The sequence below is a fragment of the Grammomys surdaster genome, unplaced genomic scaffold (genome assembly GCF_004785775.1).
Source record: "Grammomys surdaster isolate TR1022 unplaced genomic scaffold, NIH_TR_1.0 125956, whole genome shotgun sequence".
NCBI classification, from domain to species: Eukaryota; Metazoa; Chordata; class Mammalia; order Rodentia; family Muridae; genus Grammomys; species Grammomys surdaster.
In genome coordinates, this window is record NW_021620775.1 from 2,667,798 (window position 1) to 2,676,803 (window position 9,006).

A 9,006-nucleotide genomic window follows, 5' to 3' on the forward strand; every position below is an offset into this window, starting at 1 on the left:
GTCTCCTCAGTAGAACTGACTATTGGCGTTCATTGGTTGTTTATGGGATGGATAGATAGACGGATGGAGTCATTATGTCTGGAGCTGTAATTTCCTGTTGACACCAGGAAGGTGGCACCTCACCTACAGACAGAAGGGTTTGAATGACTGCTGGGGATCACAGTCCGTTATGGCACAGAAGCTCAGTCACAGTACAGATGGGACTTAGTGTCATTTCCACCCTCATTCTGACCATATTCAATGAAGATAAGGACAAGCCTGGAATCACAACCTCCTTGAATCTCATGTCTGGGAGAGTCCCTCAAATTCAATGGTTCCTAGACTGGTTGTCTGACACAGAAGCTCCAGGGATGAACCTGGCAAGCAGCCTGATCAATAAGCTTGCTAGCTGATGTGGCACCCTGGCTCTGATGCAAGAGCTGGCACCGGAAGTCCTTCTGCAGACCAACCTGCTTACTCTACAGTGTGCGACCATAAGACTGTGAAGGTCCATGCATTCTAGCTTTGCTGACTTTTGCTTTTCTCTAATCTTACAAAGAACTGCTGAGTTGAAATGTAATATACATCACAAATATACACATTAGATATTAAAATGTTCCTTTTAAGAATTCATAGAGAACAGAATATACAGGCCATTTCTTAATCTTCAAGCTCGTCATCCTCAGCCTCACTTTGTACAACATAATAGCAGAGATTTTTATATAATGAATCCTGCAGTAGCATGCCATTAGGATCTGATGGGTGGATGACAGACACCCGAGTCCTGATTTTAATTTGCACTTGTAATCCATGTCTACCGTGGCTGCTGGGCATTGGCCAGCCTTTACTTCTACATATAGGATATACCAGGTTTTATTACTAACACAGCAGAGGTTTATAGTCCAAATTAGGTCAGTGCTAATGTTCACACCTCTCCAAAATTATACCTCTCGGTACAAAGAAGCCAAATTGCAGTAGATTTTTCTACTCTTCCAAAAGACCTGATATTATGTAATGGTTTGGCTGGTTACTTACTATATGAAATAAGAAACATTTTATGTCAAAGAGTGGCCAACATCCTGCCATTCTCCCTCCTCTGGATAAAGTATTTATTTTCTTTATTGGACCTTCAGGATCATCATGGGCAGCTAATGCCATGTATCTGTTCAGCTGTAATGGGCACAGGTAGAGACACACAGCTCCCTCCATGTTTACCCATCCCAGGTAAAAAGTGCTGCTCCCAAGTCTGCATCTTTCCGACCTAAACCTCTTGCTGAATGCATCCCAGGGCCAAGTGTATCATTAGGCTATGGAGGAGACAGTGAAGGAGCTGTCAATCAAAGAGCACATTGTCTATGAAGGAAGAGGCTCTGGAGATTCCGATGGGGGTTCCGATGAATTCACTGGTACCCATGATAGCTAGCCAGTATTTAAAAGTCCAGCTTCCAAAAAAAATAACACGGGATATTCCCATAGTGAGAGTGGAAAGATTTCATTGTCTGTGTGCTGTGTTCTTCTTTCTTCATCTCCATGTTCAAGAAACGTTGAGGAATCACCTCAGCTGCCTGACCAGTCAGTTGTATACATGTCCACACCTGATCACTAGTTTTCTGGGCAACTTGCTGTGACATCTCTTCTATAATGCAGGGCCATGGAGAAAGACACCATAAATTCCTTTTATTTTATTTTTAAAAAATATTTATTTATTTTATGTATATGAGTACACCATTGCTCTCTTCAGACACACCTGAAGAGGGCATCAGATCCGATTACAGATGGCTGTGAGCCACCGTGTGGTTGCTGGGAATTGAACTCAGGATCTCTAGAAGAGCAGTTGGTGCTCTTAACTGCTGAGCCAGCTCTCCAGCCCCTTTTTATTTTTATTTATTTATTTATTTTTTTATCAGTTCCTTCTTTTTATTAACTCATATACAACTACTTGTCTTCTGGTTTGTTGAAGCAGTAAGTCAGACAACACTTGCCACAGTAATGCCTGTCAAAGTGGCTACCCATGAAAACTCCAGCACCACATTCATCAGAAGGACACTCACGACGAAGTCGGCTGATTTTGCCATTTTCATCCACCTTATAATATTTCAGCACAGCCAACTTAACCTTCTTCCTCTTATGCTTATTCTTCTTGGGAGTGGTGTAAGACTTCTTCTTCCTTTTCTTAGCACCACCATGAAGTCTCAACACAAGATGAAGGGTAGACTCCTTTTGAATGTTGTAGTCAGACAAAGTACGGCCATCTTCCAGCTGCTTACCAGCAAAGATCAACCTCTGCTGATCGGGAGGAATTCCTTCCTTATCCTGGATCTTGGCGTTTACATTTTCTATAGTGTCCGAGGGTTCAACCTCGAGCGTGATGGTCTTCCCCGTAAGGGTCTTCACAAAAATCTGCATCGTGGCTGCAGCTCCACCAACGATGGCGGATCGGAAAGGCCCTTTTTATTTTTAAGATTTATTTTTCATACATGTCTGACTGAGCAGGAAGGGGACTATTTACAGAGCCCAGAGGAGGGCAATCTGTCCCCTGAAGCTGGAGTTACAGGCAGTTATGAGCTGCCCACCGTGCCTCCTGGAAACCCAACTTGGATCCTCTGGAAAAGCAGCAAGTGCTCTTAACTAATGAGCCATCTCTCCAGCTCTGAAGTTGTCAACCCATGTCCCCGGCTTCTCATGGGAATATGGGAGGTGAAATGAAGTCCCTCTGACCTTGCCAGGAGAAAAAGGGTTCTTCGTCACATTTTGACTTTGGGGTGAATTAGTTTTGCTTTCGTCGGATGTGACAAAGGTCTTTCCTACCTTGCTTTCCTCTTTCTTCCTGTGAACACACGCTGAGCTTATGTTGAATACCAGACCCTGTGCCAGATGCTAACTGATTGAGGGACAGTGAGGCAACTGTTAGCAGAGCATTCTGAAAGCTTGAAGGTCACCTGTGTCCTGTGCAGAAGTTATTTACTGAGCAATGGCTGTGCTGTGCCAGAGACACAGCAAAAAGGTAAAAAGGAGTCTTGTTTTAAAGATCTCACACTCTGAACTATCTATAAAACAGGACAGATAATGTTGAGTGGCAAAAATCAGATAGTCCACCCACCTGTCCTTCCATCAACCAACCATCTGTTTATCCAGAAGTACATGTTTACTATAGTGGACAGAACCAGCATACAAACACAACTAAGAAACTAATGAATGTAGTTGATTCTGATTGTTCTACAGAGGGAACAATCCCAGGGTGGATAGGAAAGCCTCTCAGACAGATTTCGGAAGACCTCTCTGAAACAGTGACATTTGGTCAAGGAGAGCATATGAGGTGTGAAGGAGCCAGTCATGTGATTACTTCGGAGGGGATAGAAATGTTAGTCAAGAAGGCTACCAAAGGCATGAGTCACTTAGGAAAGAGTGTGATGGCTGTTGTCTAAAGAGGCTGGGACCCGAAGGTTTGATCTTAGGGGAAGGCACAGATGAGACCATGCTGTCCGTGTCTTATAACACTTTGTTTTAAGCACACTGGAGGACTGCTCACTGGGAAGGCTATTTTCTGACATGCTTTCAAAAGTTTGTCCTGCCCCTTTTCTTAGCAATTCATATAATCAGTACACAAAATAGCAAAAAAGCGAAGATATAAACCCAAACTTGTGATGTCATGGACATTTATAGAACTACCCATTATCTAACAGTATGCATCCCTGTCAATTAGGAACAGACATTTGCCAAAGTCACACATTTGTTGAGCTGTAAAGATAAATCAAAATACATTTTGAGCTAGAAATCTTAAAGAACAAGTTCTGTACACTAATGAAACCAGACATAAGAGCAAGGAAAGTCTCAGGGAAACCCATCAGTTTCTACAATCAAGGCAAGTTAACAATTCTAATTTAGCCGGGCGGTGGTCGCACACGCCTTTAATCCTAGCACTTGGGAGGCAGAGGCAGGCAGATTTCTGAGTCTGAGAGTTCGAGGCTAGCCTGGTCTACAGAGTGAGCTCCAGGACAGCCAGGGCTATACAGAGAAACCCTGTCTAGAAAACAAAAACAAACAAACAAACAAACAAGCAAAAAACAAAAACAATTCTAATTTAAAAGGCTAGAAAAGGGATATGTCAGAGTTGAAACAATAAACATGGGAGCAAAGATAAAGCATGCCTCAAACTGAAAAAATGAAAAAACAAACAAACAAACAAACCCTCAGAGCTAAAGAGTGTCTCAACAATTAAGAGCACTTGTTGTTCTTGCAGAGGACCAGGATCTGGTTCTCAGTACCCACATGGTGGTTTAAAAAATGGATAATTAAAAAATAATAAACTAGACCAGTTTAAAAGAAAAAAGAAAAAAAAGATGGCAAAGCCCTAAGTTGGTTCTAAGAAAATATTAATAAAATGTAGCAGCCTTTATTAATATTTGTGATGATTAATCTTGATATTCAATTAGCCCAGCTTGAGAGATTCCTAAAATTATAAAGCTTAACTTTGGGTATGGCTTTCCAGCAGGGATTAACAAAGGGTGTAAAATATCTAAAGTCAAGGACCCAGCCTTCTTGGAATAGCAGTAAGAGAGAAAGTCACCTAGTGCCTGCAAGCTCTGTTCCTACTGAGTGCATGGGTATTTGCTTCCCTCCTGAGTGCATGGGTTTATCCTCTTGAGTACGTGGGTCTATACTCCTGGACACTTGGGTCTATCCTCTTGCATGTGTACATGGATCTGTCCTTAATGTGTGGGTCTGTCCTCCTGGGTGACACATGGGATGGTTCTCCTGAGTACCCGGGTCTACCCTCTTGCGTGTGTACATGGATTTGTCCTTAATGTGTGGGTCTACCCTCCGGAGTGTGCAGGTTTACTACTGTTACTATTGCTTGTGTGGCTCAAATGCCAGCTCTTTCAGCCTTTCAACATGGACCACATTAGCAACTTTCCAGAGAATGCCAAGCTTTTAGAGTAGGGTTCTATGTGTGCTTCTGCTCCTTCTGTTTTTCTGCTTCTTGGACTGAAAGGCTGCTGGTAATTTAACAAAGCTGGTTGGAGATGGAACAGGTATAATCACCGTGTTTTAAAAAATCAACGTGCAGTCATTTGTAACACTTCCACAAAGATTTGGTCAAGTCGTTATGGAATCAATAGCACACATTTTACACAAACTCTCAGAAAATGGAATGATATTTCGCAATTTATTCTGAGAGACTAATATAAACTGTAGGAGAAAAATTTGTCATAAGCATTTTAATAATAGTAATACTATTTCTATTGCATAGGTGATGATGTTGAAATTCAGAGTAGTGACACAATGTGGCCCAGTCCCCAAGATTTAGAGATGGCAGCCCAATACTGAAGGCCCAGGAGTGTAGACTCATGTGCCTTATCAGACAGATCTATGCAACAGAAGTCTTTCTCTACTGTGCTGCTTTCTAGAAAGTGGACCCACTGTTTGGAAGTTACAGTCTGAAGCCAAAGCTAGAGGGGCCAGGGCCAGAAGCTGAGACCCACAGATTCCTCTTCCAGCTTTCTGCCTCGGGTAGAATATACACAGTCAATTCTATACACCCATGTCACTGACTGTGGAAGGCCCCATGTGAATCTTCTATTCATGATGAACAGCTGTTTGAGGCAACAGATATTGTGTGTGGTTCTAGAAAGCCTTCTTCATCTCACATCTGGTAATGCCATTTGGGCCAATAATCCTGTCTCGTCCATTATGTATTGCTCCATGTAACAGATACGGCACAGAAGGAATGCTTGAAGGGTTTAACAGCAGAGTAAGTCCCTGCCAGATGCAGACAGTGGCTGCACATGGGGGATAACAACGCTCTGCACAGGTTGTACCTACACAGAACACCAAGTAGGTACATTAGAAACTTATGTTACTAATTAACATTAGTTAGTTAATTAATCCACAGCATGTCCCTGCATTTATCCTTAGTCAGAATTTGAAAACACCAGCTCCTTTTTACAGTGGCTCTTGAGGCTGGATGTCTTTGGGATTCAAGATGTAGCCCGTTAGCTAGAAGGAACATGGGAGCTTGTGTCCCAGTATGGGGTGATGCACTGTTTCTTTAGGACCTTGCTGGGGCACGTGCCTGGATCTGACCTTAACACCTCATTGTACATGCTTGTCTGACAGTCTCTACCTCCGGAACATTCCTTCTCATCCATGTTGCTGTTGTTTCGATCTCCGTAGCTTTATGAGACACAGCCCCGTGCACATCCAATCCTCGGCCTCCTCTCCTTCAATCAGCTTTCCAGGGTATCACTGAAGCGTCTGCCTTGCTGTTGTGTTAAGTTAAACATATTGGTATGATTGCAGATTCTGGCCTTGACATGTACCACTGACTTCCCAATGTGAATTCTGCAGACTGAGCTGCAGTGCTCCCTTCCTCCCTAACACCTCTTTCAGTCTTCCCTCCTTGGCTACAAAGGTTTAATCTATCTCAATGCACAGGGCAAAACACTTGAAGTCTGCTCTAGAACCAACCAAGGCAACTGTTGCCTTTCCTTTCTGAAGCGGACTAGCCAGCAAGCCCTCCCTGCCTAGCATCTCTGCTGCGCTCATCCTGAACCCAGTTTCCCATCTCCCACTTGAACGACGACAAGAGCATCCTTATGGCTGCTACTGCACCCTCCACTTCACACTTGAATAGCTCCTGTTCACCCTGGGAGTTAGATTCCGCAATCCCTGTCCACAGTCAACACTCTGCTCAGTGTGAAAGCACAGGTCCTTGCTTGGCTGGCAAATCCTATTCTCCTAGCTTCTCTGTTGCTGGAAATCTTGTTTCCAGGTTTCTTTCCCTACTCCAGCCTCTGCGGTCAGGTTGCAGACAGCACCCCACCTCAGAGTCTTTCACTGAAAGCTGTTCTCCTGCATATCAACAGGGCCCACCCTGATATTTATATAGCAAATGTCCCCCATGGGTTCATGTTTTGAATGATCTGCCTTCATTTGGTGGCACTGTTCTGCGAGATTCCCCAAAGTGACTGAAAGAAGCCTAGGTGGAAGAAGTAGACCCTACAATCTGAAATCCTCCGAAACCTGGAGCCCAAGTAAATCTTCCTCTCTTGAGTTGCTTTGTTGAGTATTGTGATCAGAACACTGTAAATGAGGTCAGCACGAACCCCCTTGTTCTTTGACAGCAGTGCCTTCCCTTCCTACCCCGTGTAAAATGACACCTTCTGCTTTGAAAGTAAATAACTCCAAAGACCCATGGGAGTGGCATTATTGGAGGTGTGGCCTTGTTGGAGGAAGTCACAAGAGTGTCACAGGAGTGGGCTTTGAGATCACAGATGCTCAAGCTAGGCCCAGTGTCACTCTTCCTGCTGTCTGTGAACTGGTTGTAGAACTCTCAGCTACCTCTCCATGTGCTGCTATGCTTCCCACATGATGACAATGGACTAAATTTCTAAACTAAAAGCCAGTTCCAGTTAAATGTTTTCCTTTATAAGAGCTGCTGTAGTTGGCCGGGCAGTGGTGGCGCACACCTTTAATCCCAACACTTGGGAGGCAGAGGCAGGCGGATTTCTGAGTTTGAGGCCAGCCTGGTCTACAGAGTGAGTTCCAGGACAGCCAGGGCTACACAGAGAAACCCTGTTTCGAAAAACAACAACAACGAGTTGCTGTAGTCATAGTGTCTCTTCAATAGAAACTCTAAGACACCTTCCCATTTTGGATAGTGTGTGTGTGTGTGTGTGTGTGTGTGTGTGTGTGTGTGTGTGTGACATATAATGGGGTGCCTGAGTTGTCCAGAAGAAACATTAGCTTCCTTGAATCTGGAGTTACTGTACCTCCAGATGTGAATACTGGGAACTAAACTTGGGTCCTTTGAAAGAGCAGCAAATGCTCTTAAGAGCTGAGCCTTCTCTCCAGCCTCTGTCCTTACTCTATTTTCTTGCTTAATTTTCTAGAATGGGTAACAATCTCATATTATATTTTTTGTTGTTTTTTAATTTACTCACAGATGATACTATTAGCTCTACAAGAGCTGACGCTTTGATGTTCTTACCCCTGCACTCCAGTGCCTAGAGTAGCGTCTGACACTTAATGGATATTCCATAAACACAGTGCACAACCAAACGGATGTTTCCCTAGCCTCACCCTCCAGAGATCTATCCATCTCTGAATAGTAGCTTTTCAATAAGTGTAAGGATAATGACGTGACAATGATGACAAATGCTGCTTAGAACACTTTCACTTGGGTAGTACAAAAAATAGTAAAACACAGAGATTACAGCTGTCAACAGATATGTGTGTAACACAGTAAGCAAGCAAACAGGAAAAGAGTACGGCCAAAGCTTGTGCAAAAGACATCAGTAAGTGTGGCAAAGGGTTCACTGAATTCCAAGCTCAGCGGTTTCATGTGCATCCCATTGGTAAGGACACTGCCAAGGAACCAGATGTTGGATTCTTGTGCAAACCTTTGGGGTGATGTTGATGGGGTTGAGTTGCTTGCCCCCCCCCCGGACCTGCATACTAAACCTTTGGATTATTTGACAAGAACAGAGAGTATTCCTGGGAGCCTCACAGGTGCAAATGGATCTCCCAGGCCTGAGATGGTTCCGGAGAAAGGAAACCAGGAGGTCTCCTTAGTGGTGTTTGCTACCCCCTCACACACCCTAGAGCCAGGATAGCCAGATGTTTCAGGACACAGGTGCACAGAGCACCTCCATTTCCTGTTCCTCGTCCTGTTTCAAGCTGTGTTGAGACATCTCATGAAATCAGGATGTGAGTTTCTGTGATTACAACTTCTAAATGTCCCCTGTAAAAGTGAGTTTTCCACTGATAGATGTCTACATGAAGCCCCTCCCATGCTCTACAGACAGCTCCTGTAAGTCAGAACCTGATGCTACCAGAGACAGGGAGATGGAGGTCTATTAAGAGTCCTGGGTCCTCAGCATTCCTTCTACTGTCTTCTCTGCCTCAGCATGCCCTTGGGCCCTAATTGAATTGGGACTAATATCAGAATATGCTGGAGAGATTCCTAGCAGTGTCCTGGGCCCACCTTGATAGCTCTATCCGGACACTGTAGGGCAGACTGGAAAG

At 44.0% G+C, this 9,006-nt stretch overlaps 1 pseudogene across 1 annotated transcript; it reads right to left on the reverse strand.

Annotated features, from left to right (window-relative positions):
* Positions 1–1,882: 1,882 nt before the first annotated feature.
* Positions 1,883–2,420, reverse strand: LOC114609419 (annotated as a pseudogene). The gene has a single exon (XR_003709505.1). The product of XR_003709505.1 is annotated as a ubiquitin-40S ribosomal protein S27a pseudogene (transcript).
* Positions 2,421–9,006: the final 6,586 nt, after the last annotated feature.